This window comes from Hypanus sabinus, chromosome 4, assembly GCF_030144855.1.
Source record: "Hypanus sabinus isolate sHypSab1 chromosome 4, sHypSab1.hap1, whole genome shotgun sequence".
In the NCBI taxonomy this organism is placed as follows: Eukaryota; Metazoa; Chordata; class Chondrichthyes; order Myliobatiformes; family Dasyatidae; genus Hypanus; species Hypanus sabinus.
The window spans coordinates 12,218,467-12,238,301 of record NC_082709.1 but is presented as its reverse complement, the minus strand read 5'-3'; the positions used below and the strand labels follow the sequence as shown (position 1 = coordinate 12,238,301).

The 19,835-nt window shown below is 41.7% G+C and overlaps 1 protein-coding gene across 11 annotated transcripts in view; it reads left to right on the top strand.

The window, feature by feature from the left end:
• The window catches only part of scn1laa (sodium channel, voltage-gated, type I-like, alpha), a 150,349-nt gene that overhangs the window by 79,139 nt on the left and 51,375 nt on the right, over positions 1-19,835 (top strand). The gene's annotated exons all lie outside the window — the stretch shown is intronic.

Below are 19,835 nucleotides of genomic sequence, written 5' to 3'. Positions count from 1 at the left end.
GTGGGAGTACATGGAACATAGAAATCTACAGCTCATTATGGGCCCTTTGGCCCATAATATTGTGCTGACCATGTAACCTACTCTAGAAACTGCCTTGAATTACCCTAGCACATAGTCGTCTATTTTTCCAAGCTCCATGTACCTATCTAAGAGGCTCTTAAAAGACCCTATTGTATCTGCTTCCATCAACACCATGGCCAGCAGTGCATTCCACGCACCCCCGACTCTCTGTCTGAAAAAACTTACCCCTGACATCCCCTTAGTACCCATTTTCAAGCATCTTCAAGCTATGCCCCCTCATGTTAGCCATTTCAGCCCTGGGAACAAGCCTCTGGCTATCCACATGATCAATGTTCCTCATTATTTTATAAACCTTTATCAGGTCGCCGGTTATCCTCTGTCACTCCAAGAAGAAAGGCCAAGTTCATTCAACCCATTCTCTTAAGATACGCCCTCCAATCCAGGCAACATCCTTGTAAATATCCTCTTCAATCTCTCTATAGTATCCATGTCCTTCCTGTAGTTAGGTGACCAGAACTGAACACAGTACTCCATGTGGGGTCTGACCAAGGTCTTATATAGTTGTAACATTACCTCATGGCTCTTGAACTCGATCCCATGGTTGATGAATACCAACACACTATTTGCCTTCTTAACAACACTGTCAATTTGCAACTTTGAGTGCCCTATGGACATGGACCCCAAGATCTCTCAGATCCTCCACACTGCCATTAATATAATATTCTGCCTTCAAATTTGACCTAGCAAAAGGAACCATATCACATTTATCTGGGCTGAAGTCCATCTGCCACTTCCCAGCCCAGTTCTGCATCCTATCGATGTCCTATTGTAACCTCTGATAGATCTCCACACTATCCACAAGAAGATTTAGGACGGAGATGAGGAGGAACTGCTTTTCCCAAAGAGTGGTGAATTTGCAGAATTTTCTGCCCAATGAAGCAGTGGAGGTTACTTTGGTAGATATATTTAAGAAGGTTGGACAGATTTTTGCATAGTAGGGGAAATAAGGGTTATGGGAAAAAGGCAGGAAGGTGGAGATGAGTCCAGAAACCTACTTGTGCTCCTATTTCTTATGTTCTTGTGCAGTGATGCAGCTTGTTAGGACGTTCTCTACTGCACATCTGTAGAATGACAGAAGTAATGATGTGCATAGGCCAGCTCTGTTCAGCCTCCCCAGAAAATAGAGGTGTTGGTGAGCTTTCCTGATTGTATAGAATGGTCATACGTGTAGATTTCGTTCAGACTGGAAAAAAAATCTGACCAGTAAAAGCTAAGTAATACTTAGAGAATGTAGTGGACACTAATGGGTTGTCAATAACAACCTTCCAGTCACTGTCAGTAAGTCCAAAGTACTGATTGTGGATTCCAGGAAAGGGAAGTGAAGGGAAAAGACACACTAGTCTTTATCAAGGGATCAGCAATGGGAAGGGTGAGCAGTTTCAGGTTTCTGGGTGTCAACACCTTGGAAGATCTACTTTGAGCCCAACATATTGATGCAATTACAAAGAAGACACAACAATGTCTATATTTCATAAGGAGTTTGAGGAAACTTATTATGACACGAAAGACTCATTGATTTTTATAGATGTACTGTGGAGAGCATTCTAACTGGTTGCATCACCTACTGATATGGAGGGGCCACTGCACAAGATTGGAAAAAGCAGCAGAAAGTAAAATTCAGTTAGCTCCATCATGGGCATTAGTTTCCCCAAGATGGCGGTGCGACACAGTTTACAGCAGTCACTCCGGAGTTGATAACTGTTATTTGTTAAGTGGGGTGCCGTGCACAATCCTAATCAGATGAAAAAAAGACATGGGAGCACGGAGGAACATCTGAAAATCTCCGGGAAGGCCTTCTTTGTTGCTGCTGCTGTTGTGTGGTCCGGGTCTCTGCTGGGAAGAACAGGCCCCCAGTCCTCGGGGTTGCGTTGCCGGTGGCCATTGGCGGGGGCACTGTAGTGCGCTCGGCAGAGGATGATGCTCAGAGAGGCTGTGCCAGAGGTGATGGTTGGAGGCTCAGAGGTTCGACGGACTTGGAGTCCTCTGCGGTCGGGGTGCTTTCACTGCGTTCTGCGTCTGCGAGGCTGAGTCCTGTGCTGTGGAAGTCCATGGCGAGGGTATTCCTTTCTGCCACCTGTGTGGAATGACGAGTCTATCGGGACCTTGAGGGCTTGTGGAAACTGTGCGGTGGTTTCTTTCGAACTTATAGTCTTTTAACATCTTTGGACTATTTTTATTGTGCCCATGGTCTGTTTTTTATCAATTATGGTATTGTCTGCTCTGTTGTAACTATATGTTAACTATAACTATATGTAACTATGTGGTTTTGTGTAGGTCTTGTAGCTTTAGTTTTTGGTTTGTTGGGTGGTAGAGTTGGTCTCCTGACTTGGTGTGTCTGGGTAGTCTTGTTTTGTCTGGTGGGTTTGGAGTTCCTTTCCAGGAAACGCGCTAAGACGGTAGTGCGATATTAATACACAGCAGCCTCTCCGGACTCTGGATTTGGGGATGACCAAACATTACGTGGATTTTCTGGTGTAGTCTGTTTTGTTGTGTGCTTTTGTGATATCATTCTGGAGAACATTGTCTCATTTTTTAACTGCATTGCATTTGTGGTTTCTAAATTCAGATTCAGATTCAGTTTATTGTTAGTTAGAAACCACAAATGCAATGCAGTTAAAAAATGAGACAACGTTCCTCCAGAATGATATCACAAAAGCATATGACAAAACAGACTACACCAGAAAATCCACATAACGTTTGGTAATCCCCAATCCAGAGTCCGGAAAGGTTGCTGCGTATTAATATCACGCTACTGTCTTAGCGCGTTCCCCAGGAAGGAGCTCCAATCCCACCAGACAAACAAGACGAAAAACTAAAGCTACAAGACCTGCACAAAACCACATAGTTACAACATATAGTTACAACAGTGCAAACAATAGCATAATTGATAAAAAAAAACAGACCACGGGCACAGTAAAAATACTCCAAAGATGTTAAAGGACTATAAGTTCAAAAGAAATCACCACACAGTTTCCACAAGTCCCCAGGGTCCCGACAGACCCGCCATCCCATGCCAGCAGCAGAAGGGAATACCCCCGCTATAGACTTCCACGGCGCCGCCCAACTCAGCCTCACAGACACAGCACACAATGAAAGCTCCATCATAACCAGCCTCGCAGACACAGCGCACACCGAAAGCGACCTGACCGCAGTGGACTCCGAGTCCATTGAACCTCCGAGCCGACAACCATCCCCTCCGGCACAGCTTCTCCGAGCACCATCCTCTGCCGAGCTTATTAAGACGGCCCCGCCAACGGCCATCGGCAACGCAACCCCGAGGACTGGGAGCCTGTTCCTCCCAGCAGAGTCCCGGACCTCACAGCAGCAGCAGCAACGAAGAAGGTCTTCCTGGAGATTTTCCGATGTTCCTCCATGCTCCCACGTCCGTTTTCAATCGATTATGATTGCACACAGCACCCGACTTCACAAATAACAGATAATCAGCTCCGGAGTGGCCGCTGCAATCCACATCGTGCCGCCATCTTGGAAATCCATGTTGGTATAAATTCTGTTGGTATAAATGACAATAACTGAAACTGAATTGAACTGAACCCAGCATCCAGCGCATTTTCAAAGGGCAATGCCTCAAAAAGGCAGCATCCATCAATAAGGACTCCATTACCCCGGACATGCCTTGTTCTCATTGCTACCATCAGGGTGGAGATAACGGAGCTTGAAGATAAATACTCAATGTTTAAGGAACAGCTTCTTCCTTCTGCCATCAAACAATGAGGCACACTGCCTCATTTTTTTTCTTTGCTCACTTCTATACTACGTATTTAACTTTTTAAAACATATTTATTGTTGTATTGCAGTCTGGTGATGCCACAAAACAACAACTTTCACAATATATGCTGTTGATATTAAACCTAATTCTGATTCTGATTCTAATGGGTATTTAAAGTGTAATAGTGCCACTGATAGCAGTTGAAATGGAACAAAAATAGAATTATCAAATATCAAATCAAAATTACATCATTCAGATTTTTGTGATTTTACTCTCAAGCAAGCATACCCAATCTGGTATCTATGGACCTCTCTGTTAATGGTAGGGGTCCTTGGCATAATAAAAAGTTGGGAACCCTTGGTCTAGTGCCTGCGGATCTCTGCGTGAATAAGATAGTGGAATATATAAGGATTTTGTGAGGTGAGAACAACTGCCCTTGGTTTCCAGGCGGAGTTCAGCTGAGAATGGTACAAAGAAACTTGGTAAAATTGAAGTCAGTGGGAAGCAAAGTGAAAACACATCAGTGGTTAGTTTGATATCTCAACACACAAGGAGAGGGTTGTAGTTGTTGGAGATTAAGCAGCCTAATATCAGATAATTTTGGCAGGAGTGCATCAGGCAATTTCAGAGGCAACCTCATCTATTCCATCAGTAATTTTCCTTCATCAGTGACTTTCCTTCCATCGTAAATTGGAAGTGAGAATGCTTATTGATGCAATTTTCACTTCCCTTAGCATCTCTTTCGTCACCTCGAATAGTGACCGCATGTACAAAAGTGATGGCAGTTATTAGTCACACTAATCAAACACCTCACAAATTGATGAAAGGTCTCGGCCTGAAGCATCAACTGTTCCCTTCCATTGGTGCTGCTTAACCTGTTGAATTTCTCCAGCATTTTGTGTGTGTTGCTTAAGATTTCTGGCATCTGCAGAATCTCTTGTGTCATCATTCAGTGTGACATCGCATTTTTTCAGTATTTCTGGCTGAAATTTAATGATCTCTCCCTCTGAGAGGTTTGGAGTTAGCACCTCACCAACCAGCCAGTTTTTGACAGTGCTCCCTGACTGTGTAACTTCTCACTTCCAGTTTCAACATTTCGCTGCACTATATTTTGTAAAATGGCTGCTTACTCTGAAACCTATACTCAGCCATTATCATCATTACTAGAGTCATAGACTACTACAGCACAGAAACAGGCCGAACCCTTGCTCAGCCTGGTCCCATCAACCTGTACCTGGACCATAGCCCTCCGTATGGGAGGATGTGGCCACTGTGGCTGACATGGGAAGTCAAAGACAACTTAAGAGCAAAAGAAAGAACATATAATACAGCAAAAATTAGTGGGATGATATAAGATTTTCTAGACACCGTGGAAGACACTAGCAGCATGCCGGAAATGTGAGAGTGTCAGGGGGCAGAAGTGTGTGAAGTTGCTATTACTAAGGAGAAGGTGCTTAGAAAACTGAAAGGTCGGAAGGTAGTTAAGTCACTGGAGCCAGACGGACTACATCCCGGGGTTCTGAAAGAGGTGGCTGTTGAGATTGTGGAGGCATCATGACGATCTTTCAAGAATCACTAGATTCCGGAATGGAAAATTGCAAATTTCACTCCACTTTTCAAGAAGGGGGGGAGGCAGAGAAACGAAATTATAGGCCATTATAGACCATGTTTTAGTGGTTGGAAACATGTTTATTATTAAGGATGAGGTTTCACGGTTCTTGAATGTACATGATAAAATAGACCAAAGTCAGCTTGGTTTCTGTTGGAATTCTTTGGCAAATAGCAGGCAGGATAGACAAAATAGAGTCCGGTATTGTTGGTAAAATGGAGTTTGGTATTGTTTATTTGAATTTTCAGAAGGTCTTTGACAAGGTGCCACACATGAGCTTGCCTAGCAAGATAAGAGCATGTGGTATTACAGGAAAGATGTTAGCATGAATAGAAGATGGCTGACTGGCAGGCATCAAAGAGTGGAAATAAAGGAGGCCTTTACTGGTTGGCTGCTGGTAACTAATGGGGTTGATGTTGGGACTGCTTCTTTTCATGTTATATGTGAGTGATTTGGATAAAGAAATTGATGGCTTTGTGTCCAAGTTTACAGATAATACAAAGATAGATGGAGAGCCAGGTAGTTTTGAACAAGCAGGGTGTCTGCAGGAGGACTTAGACAGATTGGGAGAATAGGCAAAGAAATGACAAATAGAATATAGTGTAGGGAGGTGTATGGCCAAGCATAGACAATTTTCTAGTAGGGAAATATTCAAAAATCCAAAGTGCAAAGGGGCTTGGGAGTCCTCATGCAGGATACACTCAAAATTAACTTGTAGGTTAAGTCGGTGAAAAGAAAGACAAATGCAATGTTAGCATTCATTTTGAGAGGACTAGAATACAAAAGCAAGAATGCATGTTGAAGCTTTATAAGGCACTGGTCATATCGTACTTTGAATATTGTGAACAGTTTTGGACACCTTATCTAAGAAAAAGTGTGCTGACATTGGAAAGTGTCCAGAGGAGATTCATGAGAATGATTCCAGGAATTAAAAGGTTAACATATGAGGATCGGTTGATGACTCTGGGCCTGTGCTTGCTGGAATTTTGAAGAATGAGGGGGATCTCATTGAAACCTATTGAATATTGAAAGGCTAGTTAGAGTGGCTGTAGAGAGGATTATTTCTTTAGTGGCAGAGTCTAGGACCAGAGAGTGTTGAATAGAGGAACATCTATTTAGAGCAGAAATGAGGAGGAATTTCTTTAGCCAGAGGGCAGTGAATCTGTGGAATTCATTGCCACAGACAGCTGTACAGGCCAAGTCATTTGGTATATTTAAGGCAGAGGTTGATAGGTTCTTGATTAATCAGGGTGTCAGAGGTTTCGAGAAGAGGCAGGAGAATGGAGTTGAGATGGACAATTGATCAGCCATGAGGGAATGGCAGAGCAGACTCGATAGGCTGAATGGTCCAATTCTGCTCCTATATCTTGTACTCATTGTAGTCCTCCCATTTGTTCACCTGTCCAAATTTCTTTTAAATGCTGAAATCAACCTGCATCCACCACTTCCACAAGCAGCTCGTTCCACACTCACACCACCCTCTGAATGAAGAAGTTCCTCCTCATATTTCACTTAAGCATTTCACCTTTTACCCTTAACCCATGACCTCCATTTCTAGTCTCAGTGGAAAAAGCCTGCTTGGATTTACCCTCTCTGCACTACTCATTACTTTGTATACCTCTATCAAATCACCCATCACTCCCCTATGTTCTAGGAAATAAAATCCTAACCTATTCAATCTTTTCCTATAATTCAGGTCCTCAAGTAAATTTGCTCTGCACTCTTCCAATTTTTTTTTTGATATTTTGCTGTAGGTAGGTGACCAGAACTGTAATATTACTGCAAATTAGGCCCCACCAAGGTCTTATACAATTTCAACATAACATCCCAACTTCTGTACTCAGTACTTTGATTTATGAAGGTCAATGTTCCAAAAGCTTTCTTTTTGACTCTATCTACCAGTGTTGCCACTTTCAAGGCATTACTTTGTTCCCAGATCCCTCTGTTCCATCGCAGACCTCAGTGCCCTACCATTCACCATGTAAGACCTACCTCAGTTGGTCCCGCCAAAGTGCAACAATTCACACTTGCCACATCAATACTGAACCACTGAATTTCTTTCAGAACTTCCAACAATGAGTTCTTGGATAGTGCTCTTCCTATTTTTACTGAAAGTTGTAAAGCTGCATAAAAATAATGGAGATACTAATGCCTTATACAATAGATACTCCACTGAGTTCCTTACTCTTATCTTGACATTTCTGCTACCATGGTGCCTATGAATTTGCAACATATTCGCCTCAGGCTTCTACAGCTCTCTGGGTCCTGAACTCTAGTCTTAACTGTTCAAACATAGAACGTAGAGCAATACAGCGTAATATGTGCCCTTTGGCCTGCAATGTTGGGCTGACATTTTAGTTGCTCCAAGATCAATCCAACCCTCCTCTCCTTTGCAGCCCATAACCCTCTACAATTTTTCTTTTTTCTATGTGCTTACCTAAGCATCTGTTAAATGTTAATAATGTATCTGCCTTTACTATCATCTCCTGCAAAGCGCCTACGAGTCTTAGTTTAACAGGAACTACCTCTGACATCTCCTCTTTCCTCTAATGTTTTCTAGTATGAGCTGGGATTAGCCATTGCCACTCTGGGATAAAAATGGACTGGCTGTCCACTCGATCTATGCCTCTTATCATCCTGTACACTTCCATCAAGTCACATCTCATCTTCCTTCACTCTTTGGAGAAAAGCCTAGCTCACTCAACCTGTTCCCCTCTTCCAGATTATGGTTGCTGATGTGATCACCTTCCTAGCCTTAGAGTCATTCAAAGTGGTCTCAGCTGATACTATATGTCATTTCTCACCTTAGTTCACTCCTCACTGAGGTCTGGAGTGCAGGAGAAAGAACGCTTCTGTTTCAGGGGAGAATATGAAGCAGGTTTTGCCAAAATTGTCAGATTCTGTAATTCAAGTCATAAGAAACACTCATCATTTAATGCAGCAGGCCAGGCAGCATCTATAGGAAGAAGCACTGTCAACGTTTCAGGCCGAGACCCTTTGTCTGACGAAGGGTTTCGGCACGAAACATCGACAGCGCTTCTCCCTATAGATGCTGCCTGGCCTGCTGCGTTCCACCAGCTTTTTGTGTGTGTTGCTTGAATTTCCAGCATCTGCAGATTTCCTCGGGTTTGAGTCATTTAATGCTGTGTTTCCTTTCAAAACCTGGAGTTCATCTTAAATCACAGGGACTTCCACTCTCTCAATATTCAGGCTATCGTCAGCCATTAGAAGAATTAAGTGAACTTCAGTGGCTGAGGAGGAGAAGATGGTGAGACATCACTTTCAGGGAGTGTTGGAGAATGAGGACAAGGGTTGTTCACTTTGATAGTCATTGGCTGGCTGGTAGGTTTGGGGGCTCTGACCGGCTGGTTAAATATGAATGGAGGAAGGGAGAAGGATTCTGCCTCTAAATTGCACATAACCACATAACACTAAAGTCCTTTTGGCCCATCAAGTCCATGCCAGATTTTCACAAGAACAATTCCACCTGCTCCCCAGAGCCCTACAAATGATTTATTTTCAAGTGCTTATCCAGTCCTTCTGGAGCTCTGAATCTGCTTCCATTGTTAGCACTGTCAGTGCATTTCTGCTTTGAATCATCTGCTGTGTAAAATGATCTTTCCTTAAGTCACATTTGACTTGTTTGTCAATTACTTTAACTTCAGGTCTCCTGGTTCTTCAACCTTCCTCTGTCTTTTCTGCCTCGATCCTGTTTGATTTTGAATATTGCCAGTCCCGCTCAATTCCTTCAGCTGCAATGTGACCAGCCCCAGCTTCTCCAGTCTATGACATTAGTGCCATCACTCTCATAAGGATGCTGTCTACGCTCTCTTAAAATGTGTTGCCTAGGACTGGGTGCAGTACTCTAATAATGGCCAAACTAAATGGGTCACCACCACAACTTCCTTACCCCGCATTAAGGAAACCCAAAATCAGTGACGCTCTTTAATCATTTTAATTGCCCTCACTGTTACCTTCAATGAACCGTGGCCATTTGCCCAGAGGCCTTTCTGTTACTTAATCCCTTTTAGAGCTGTGCTGTCTGACTTCTATGTCTCGCTGTTGTATTAAAGTGTAACACTTCAGTTTTGTATATTAAATTTCATCTTCCATGTGCCTACCCATTTCACCAACCTGACTATATTTTCTTTAATTCTATTAGAATTTTCTTTATGAATGTCCATACTAGCATTTTCCCTCATAATTTGTGTAGCCTCACAGAGCAATCCATGTCCCATGCAACCTATTCTCAACACAATTTCCCATCTACCCCTTACAGCCTCTTTGAACTATGCACCTGTATACTGGGGTAGTTACCAAGCCTGCACATCATTATGATGTAATAGGGAACCAAAATACTTGGAGGAAATCCCCATGGTTACCAGGAGAACTTACAAACTTCATACCAACACGCTCAAGAGGGCAGGATTGAATCTTGGCTACTGCTGCTATGTACTACTGAAAAACAATGCACTGTGCAACCAAGTAATGTCATTAAAAGAATACCACAATATACACAAGTGAATCTGCAGATGCTGGGAATAAATAAAAACACAAAATGCTGGCAGAACTCAGCAGGCCAGACAGCATCTATGGGAGGAGGTAGTGACGATGTTTCAGGCCGAAACCCTTCATCAGGAGTGAAGTAACATGGGATGGTCGAGGGGGGGGATAAGAAGTGGGGGGAGGGATGAAGTATGGAGCTGGGAAGTGATAGGCTGAAGGGAAATGGGCTGGGGGAAGGTGGAGAATTATGGGAAATAAGAGAGAAAGAAAGGTAGGGCTGGGGGGAGATTATAGTGAGGGGGGAAAAGAGAGAGAAAGAGAACCAGACTAAAATTGTAGATAGGGATGGGGTAAGGGGGGGCAGGGGTATCAACGGAGGTCTGTGAGTTGAATGTTCATGCCGGCAGGTAGGAGGCTACCTAGGCGGGAGATAAGGTGTTGCTCCATCAACCTGCGTGACAGTAAAGGAGGCCATGACAGACATGTCGGAGTGGGAGTGGTCTGTGGAATTGAAGAGTGTGACCACAGGGAGAGCCCGCCACTGTTGGAGGACCGAGCGCCGGTGTTCGGTGAAACGGTCTCCCTGTCTGCGGCGGGTCTCCCCAATGTATAAGTGGCCATATCGGGAGCACCGGATACAGTATATCACCCCAGTTGACTCGCAAGTGAAGTGGTGCCTCACCTGAAAGGACTGTCTGGGGCCTGGGATGGTGGTGAGGGAAGAAGTGTGGGGGCAGGTGTAGCACTTCTTCCTTTTGCAGGGATGAGTGCCCGGAGGGAGGTCAGTGGGGAGGAATGGGGGAGATGAATGGACAAGGGAGTCACGTAGGGAGCGATCCCTGCAGAAAACTGAGAGTGGGGGGGGAGGGGAAGATGTGGTTGGTGGTGCGATCACGTAGGATGTGGCGGAAGTTACAGAGGATTATACATTGGATCTGTAGACTGGTAGGGTGATAGGTGAGGACCAGGGGGACTCTATCCCTGGTGGGCTGGCGGAGGATGGGGTGAGGGCAGAGGTGCGTGAAATACGGGAGATGTGATGGAGAGCAGAGTTGCTAGTGGACGAAGGGAAGCCCCTTTCTTTAAAAAAGGAAGACATCTCCTTTGTCCTAGAATGAAAGGCCTCATCCTGAGAGCAGATGCAGTGGAGGCAGAGGAATTGAGAGAAAGGGATAGCATTTTTGCAGGAGACAGGCTGGGAGGAGGAATAGTCTAGGTAGCTGTGAGTTACAATATACCACAATATACCTTGTTCTGTCTAAAAAATAACTATAGGATCATAGGCCATTCGGCTTATTGACTCTGCTCCACCATTACAACATGGCTGGTTTATTATCCCTTTCAACCACATTCTTCTGCCTTCTTCCCATAGCCTTTGATGCCCTGACTAATCAAGAACTTATCAACCTCTGCTTTAAATATGATTTGGGCTCCACAGTCATCTGTGGCAATGAATTCCACAGATTCACAGGCTAAAGAAATTCCTCCTTATCTCTGTTCTGCATGGGCATTCCTCTATTCTGAGACAGTGCCCTCTGGTCCTACACTCCCCCAATATAGGGAACATCCTCCCCACATCCACCCTATCTCGGCCTTTTAGTATCCAATAGGTTACAATGAGATAACTCCTCATTCTTTGAAACTCCATAAGTCCAGGCCCAGAGCCATCAAACGCTCCTCATACATTAACTTTTTCAATACCAGGATCATTGTCATGAACCGCCTTGAGACCATCTCTTTCTTCTGCCTCCCTCCCTTCTTAAAGAGTGGAGTGGCACTCAGCATAATCAGCAATTCATTAATCCTCTGTTTTCAATCTTGATGATAAGCCTTGAAAGGAAAAAAATACTCTAGAAAGTGAAAATCGGACACAGAAACAGAAAATGCTGGAAATGGATATAGAATTAATATTTCAGATGAATGCTTAATTCTCTGTTAAACAAGATAACATTTCATTTTTGAAAAAAATTGTAAACATTCAAATTTATAACATTAAAATGTTGAATGTTAACTCCCTACCCTGTTTAGATACTACCTGACCTGCTGGCTATTCCCAGCATTTTTAGCTTTCATTTATAATAGTAAGATCTTAATTTTGTTATGAAACATTTATTTTCAATTACAAGTAATTTAATGTTAATTGTTGAAGTCGTCTGATGAATTAACCAAACATTGTTGTTAACTTTTAAAATCAGATTTTTAACTTTAATTTAAAGGCAGTTCAAATCATAGCTCTACCATTATCTATTACTATCTTTCCTTTCAGTTAGTCCAGACGAAGGGTCTCAGCCCGAAACGTCGACAGCGCTTCTCCCTATAGATGCTGCCTGGTCTGCTGTGTTCCACCAGCATTTTGTGTGTGTTGTTCTACCATTATCTTACTTGCTTCATAAAAACAGTTTTTAACCTGTATTAGGCATATCACAAGTCCTGATAGGCAACCACTGATGCCAGGCAGTCTCTGAAGAGTATGATAATGGCTGGTTGTAAAGATGATGCCCAGACGAAGCCAATGGCAAATTGCTTGCATAGAAAAAATTGCCAAGGACTATGGTGGTCATAGACCCTCATCACCCACATCATACGACACGGCACATAATGATGATTAGGCATAAAATTAGTATCTAATTCAGTATACAATTGATACTTTATTCACTACCTTATTAACAAGGAAATGCTTGATTGCTTTGCTTATTCATAATTGTAAAGATTATGATAGAACAGGAAGACGGTAGTGTTCGCTCTCAGTGTACCTCTAAGCTAAGATGCTGTGCCTGTTCATGTCATCATTTATATGTTCTAGCTGACCTACTTTCGCAAGCATTTCAGAATGTGTCATTTTCTGTAGTGTGTAAGAATTACTTGAGGCGAGTAACATTTGTAATGTTAAAGTACAATATATATTTATAAACTGAGCCAAAATCATTGAAAATGTAAATATGAAAAATTGCTGAATCTATACCAATGAAACAAATATGTAATGGCCATCTCTGAGAAGTTCAACTCTTTGTGTCAGCCTTTCAACAGCTGATATTTGGGATATTGTTTGCACGTTCAATGTATCCGGGTAATTTCAGTTCATCGGAGGTGGCGATTAGGTCATTTGGAACAAACTCAATTAAGGGAGCCTTTTTTGATGTACATTGCATTGAGGTGGGGGTAGTTTAAAACATTTGATTTGATTAAGTAACTGGAAAACAGATGAACTGAAAGGTGGCAACAACTTCAGAATAAACCAGTGTGTTTCATCCTGAAGCTGTGTATTAACACCTGCTGGAGATCGCCATAGTGATTCATTGGACGTGTGCAAATAAATGAAACCATTCTTTAATTTTTAATAACTTCTGCTTCTCTTTCATTTTGGCCATTTGCTTTCAAGTGCAGCAACTTTAATTGGAAATAATTCAAAATGTATTGCTCGGGTGGTTAACTTTAATTTTTAGGTCTGTCACATCACTACACTTCTGTCTTTTTATCATTGAATTTGTCAAAAAACATTCACATGCTGACTTTTTAATATTGATCAATGTCCATTTAAAAAGGCAGGTTAATGTAGACTCAGTGGCCACTTTATGTACCAATCCAACAGTCTTTTATAGGACCCTATTGTGTTCGCCTTTACCGCTGTTCCACGCACCCACCACTCTCTGTGTTAAAAACTTACCCCCTGACATCCCCCTTGTACCTACTTCCAAGCTCCTTAAAATTATGCCCCCTCGTGTTAGCTATTTCAGCCTCTGGCTATCCACACAATCAGTGGCTTGAATTCTTAACCTGCAGCAGGATCCTGTGATCTTAAAAAATACATTTAAAAAAAGGCAATAGCACTTTGGCCCCGTAGAAGCCACTGTGACAGAGCACACCGCCCTCTTCCCAGAACCCAAGCAGTTATCTCTATCTTACCATGTGGTTTCCCAACCATATTTATTACTTTTTTTGGTTACATTATCAGGCCATCCTTTACATAAGTGTAAATTACTTATTTTATAGGAACTTGTTAATCATTGCTAGGCTGTATCTGGCACTTAGACCTGTTTATTCTTGATGTGTCCCTGGTTGTCTTGGACTGCTCCATTATAGGAAGAAAGTATTCTCCATTGGTATTAATTTGAAGGGAGATGTCAGAATTTTACTGGGTGACAGTGAAGGTATGATAATAGCAAGAACGGAAGGGAACTTAAATACTATAAATGTGAAGTGGCTTTAACTGAAGAAGTGCATTATATTAAGCCTATAATAAAGAATTATCGATGTGCCGGACAATCCAGACAGCCTGGTTTAAATGCTAATAATTTAATTTGTATTTTTAGATGTCCTGAATTTTCGGAACTGCCATGTCTTTTTGAGAGCTTTTAATATGGCCTTACTTAATATCAGAACTTTAGCTAATAAGACATTTTATGTAAAGGAACTTATTACTGTAATTGAGTCAGAGTCATAGAAAAGTAAGCATAGAAACAGGCCTTTTGGCCCATCTAGTCCCTGCCAAACCATTTAAACAGCTTGCTGTCATCGACCTGTACCTGGACCATAGTCCTCCATATCTCTACCAACCATGTACCTATCCAAACTTCTCTTAAACATTGAAATCAAGCTCACATATACCACTTGTGCTGGCAGTTCTCACTAACCTCTGAGTGAAGAAGTTTCCCCTCATATGCCCCTTAAAATTTTCACCTTTCAACCTTAACCCTTGACCTCTGGTTGTAGTCCCACCTAACCTCAGTGGATAAAAGCTTGCTTGCATTGAGCCCATCTATATCAATCATAATTCTGTATATTTCAACCAAATCTTCCCTCAACTTTCTACTCTCCAAGGAATAAAAGTCCTAACCCATTCAGTCTTTCCTCAGGTCCTCCAGACCCGGCAACATCCTTGTAAATTTTCTCCGTACTCTTTCAATCTTATTTACCTCTGTGTGGAACTTGGCACAGTAGTGAAAGTGCTACTGATTCAACTTAAGCAACCCCCATGGATTATAATTTTGTTCATTCTGTTCATCAAGGGGTGTGGTGGCAAGGTGAATGTTTTCTGGAGCCGCCTAAATTATAAAAATATCAATCTTGGTAGCTTTTGCGTCATTTTGAGTATCTCGCCATAGTTATTCAAGGAGTGCCACATTCTCTCCTTACTTAACATTTATCATCCACCAAAATATAATGTCTCTTTGAGTGATGGTTCGCTCATTTATTTTCTATAATAATACCTAGTTATGATAGGTTTGTAATATAAATGACTTCAATTTCCACGTAGGTAATCAATGTGACTCTAAAGCAAGAGAGTTCATGAACCTTCTGCAATTTTTTGACCTTATCACATCACTCAGCCAACACATAAGGAGGCCATTAGTTAGATTTTGTCAATATAAAACGGAGTTAACAGTAACATGACTCAAACCTAGACACTGGCGTTTTGGATCACTACTGTGCTTTCTTTAACATAATAATATCTGTTACTAAAACTAAACTGGAGCGAGTTGTAAGATATTTTTGATACCACAGCTGCTTCTAAGGTTTTTAATATTCTCAACAGTCAGTCTGAATTCACAAGAATGATTCCAGAAATGAAGGCTTATCATGTGAGGAGTGTTTGATGGCTTTGGTCCTATACTCACTGGAATTCAGAAGACTGAGGGGGGATCTCATTGAAACCTCTCTAATGGTGAAAGGCCTTGACGGAGTAGGTTTGGAAAGGATGTTTCCTATGGTGGGGGAGTCTAAGACCATTGGACAAGACCTCAGAATAGAAGGACATGCATTTAGAATGGAGATGAGGAGGAATTTTTCTAGCTAGTGAATGGTAGATCTGTGGAATTCATTGCCACAGGTGGCTGTGGAGGCCGTCATTGAGCATATTTAAAGCAGAGATTGATAGATTCTTGATTAGTCAGGGCACGAGGGTATACAGGGAGAAGGCAGGAGACTGGGGCTGAGAGGGAAATAGATCAGCCTTGATGAAATGGTGGAGCAAACTCGATTGCCCGAATGGCCTAATTCTGCTCCTATATCTTATGGTTTTATGGTCTAAAAATAGCACTTAAAGTTGATGCTTCAGCCCAGAAAATACCCATGGTTAAATTTTCAATTAATAAAATTACAAAGTGCAAAGTAAATTTATTATCAAAGTACATATATGTCACCATATACAACCCTGAGGTTCATTTTCTTGTGGGCATACTCAGTAAATCTGTAATAAAATAATAAACATAACAGAATCAATGAAAAACTGCACTGACTTCGGCATTTAACCAGTGTGCAATAGCCAACAAATGGTGCAGATAGAAAAAGAAAGAATCATAAATAAAAGGATGTCCCTCTATTCTGATGCCATGTCCTCTGGTCTTAGACTCTCCCACCATAGCAAACATCCTCTCCACATCCACTCTGTTGAGGCCTTTCAACATTCAATGGGTTTCAGTAAGGTCACCTACTTCTTTTGACAGATTAAGACCTAAACTAAACTATCACTGAGAAGAATCTAATGATTTATTTGTATTTAGCTTAAAGGGAATTCATATGTGATGTGCTCTGCTGTCACGTGTAATATCTGACACTGATTAGCATAGAATAATTTATGAGTCCTGTGTTTCTGAATCATGCAGTACTAATTGGGAGAAGAATGAAATAATTTACTATAATACGTGCTTTGCATATTCTTAAAGTATTTGCAAAAAGAGTTTTGTTACTGTGTGGCAAATTAGCAATCAAATGGCATTCCATAACCGACTTAAAATGCATGGTAGCAAGAGAAAAAAAATGCAGGTGCAGAAAACCTGTTCCCATGAGGTCGTTTGTATTTCTGAGATATGTCGTGTTATATTGTTTAGTGTTGTGTATGGTGACATATATGAATTTTGATAATTTCCTATCAGCGTGTACAACGGTGCTACATGTTTCCACATGATTCCAATTTGTTGTCGTTTCTTTTCACACCTTGTGGTGTGTTGAGCGGCATTGTTTTGCAATTTCCTTTGCATTTCTCTGTTCTTTATGAGGCCCAGTTGCTAGCTTAACGCTCACCCCAGCACAGATGGAAAGTGTGCAAGGAGCCAGATGGGTTTGAACCTGGGGCCGTTGCCCTCAGAAATCCAGTGCTGATGCTACTACACCACCAACCGGCTGTAGTTTGCAACAAATCCTCCCAAACTAAGTGCATGATTGGTTTATTTTTTATAACTTGAGCATTTGGAAGGCATATGATGTAATAAGCACCAGGCTCAGATTTCAATATAATATCAACCTGTTCACTTTCATGAATCATTTATGTAATAATGAACAAATCTAATCTTTACTCAAAGATCTTAAAATTGCCAAAATAAAATTAAAGTAATACGAGTATTATTTCATCATATCAAGTACTTTATACTTACACTAGTAAGTAGCCATCAATGGTGAGAACTGTAAAATTAAGAGTGCTGTGTATTTCATCATCATGTGCTGTGTCTTATGACATAGACAATCCTAGTCTTTCCACATCCATGGAGTTCTTGCAAATTTTTCTGCAGAAGTGGCTTGCCATTGCCTTCTTTCAGTAATATCTTTCCAAGACGGGTGACCCCAGTCATTATCAATACTCTTACGCGATTGTCTGCCTGCCATCAGTGGTTATGTAACCAAGACTTGTGATATGATCCAGCTGCTCATACGACCATCCACCACCTGATCCCATGGTTTCACATGATCCTGATCAGGGCAGGGTGGCAAGGGGGGAATACTAAGCAGATGCTACATCTTGCTCAAGGGTGACCTGCAGGCTAGCCAAGGGTAAAAACACTTCCCCACCTCCTTTGGTAGAGATGTAGCTCCACGCCAGCACCTGTGTATTTCCTATCTGTCAAATATCCAAAACTAAAAATAACAGAAGTAAAATCCTGCATATGGTGAAGGTCTGAAACTAAAACAAGAAATGCTATAAATGTTTGGCTGCTCAGTCAATATGTACTTTACAGTGAATGATTTGGCCACACTTCAGTTTAGCATATGTTAAGTATGAAAATCAAACTGCTTTATGGAATATCTTCATTCAGTTTAGAATTTTGATTCCAAATATCCGGGTTATATTGAATGGAATTGACTTTATTACTTACATCCTTCATATACATGAGGAGTAAAAAATCTTTACATTATGTCTCTGTCTAAATGAGCAATGTGCAATTTATAGTACGTAATTTCTAATGAATAGTATGTGCAACAGGACAGTCAATATAACATAGAAATATGCTTGTGTCTGTATGAATTAATCAGTCTGATGGTCTGGTGGAAGAAGCTGTCCTGGAGCCTGTTGGTCCTGGCTTTTACGCTGCCGTACCATTTCCCAGATGGCAGCAGCTGGAACAGTTTGTGGTTGGGATGACTCTGGTCCCCAATGAACCTTTGGGCCCTTTTTACACGTCTGTCTTTGTGAATGTCCTGAATAGTGGGAAGTTCACATCTTGTCCGCACCACTCTCTACAGAGTCCTGCGATTAAGGGAGGTGCAGTTCCCATACCAGGCAGTGATACAGCCAGTCAGGATGCTCTCAATTGTGCCCCTGTAGAAAGTTCTTAGGATTTGGGGGCCCATACCAAACTTCTTCAACAGTCTGATGATGAGAAGAGAGAAACAGTATTTTTTCAAGTCAAAGGCCTTTGATCGGGACATGATAAAAGCCAGGCAATTAATTGTTTACTTTCAAGGACAGAGCCAGGAGAAAAAGGAAAGAAGAGAAGGGAAGATGCCAAGTGGGATTTAAAAATAAGAATGATGAAATAAAAGAAGTAATAATGATAGCCCAAGGTAGAAGGGAGGTTTTCATGGGTATCAATCTGGAGGAAGTAAATAAAAGAAGGAATTTCATTTCCTCATCAAAAGGAAGTGTGGCAACTAGAAATTGAAGTTAAAAGCCCCAAATTCTGGAAGACACTGACTATCTGACTTTGAACCCAGTACTGAGATGAGAGTGATATAATGTATCTAGTCAGTGCAGAGCATACTGCAGAATGGGTTTACAAAGAATAGGATAGAAAAGAATTTTATTGTCATTGCTCAAGACAACTGGATTGTGGTGCTACTCCAGTCCATGCAAAGCATATATTTACAATGCATACAGTATAGCTTAATAATAAAAATCCAATATTTACATGGAAAGTTGACTTTGATAATCCATAATGCTCAAAGGCCATTGGCAAACCGGGGTGTAGCCTTATTCAGCTGCACAACAGCCCTCGGGAAAATGCGGGAACCGCACCTGGTCTAACTGTCTGGAGTAAGATGTTTCTGTAAATCCCACCAGATGGCAGGAGATTGAACAGACGGTGTCTGAGACAGGATGGGTCTTTAATAATGTTATGAGTGCACCGTAAGCATGGAGAGTTTTAGATTGTTGGTCTGTCCGATAGTTGAGTCACAATGATGGAATCACCCATTAGAGTGCTTTGTGATCTGTTCTGCCACGCTGTCATTCCGTATGCCAGTATGCCGTCTATCGCACACTGATTAAAGATGACCAGCAATTCTGGGGCAGATTAGCACTCCTTAAGCATCTCAGGTAGCATAACCACAGTTGTGCCTTCCCTACTATTGAGGTTGTGTTGATAGATCCAGAGAGAGCTCCATGAAACAGGAGACCCTTTCCACTACCTCACCATTTATGACTGGTGGAGCTTTTTTGGAACCTCTTGCCTCCCCAAATCAATTATCATTTATTTTGTCTTCTTGATGTTGAGTGATAGGTTGTGTTTCCTGCACCAATCGGACAGTTTCAGCACCTCCTCTCTATATGCAGATCCATTATTGTTTGTGATAAGGCCAATCACTGTTGTGTCATCTGCATATTTGAACTTCATTGGAAATGTGCAGGAGACCAAGGACAGCAGAGGCTGGGAAATTTGAAGCAAATTCGAATGTTTGTGATCATCTTTCAAACCAAACAGC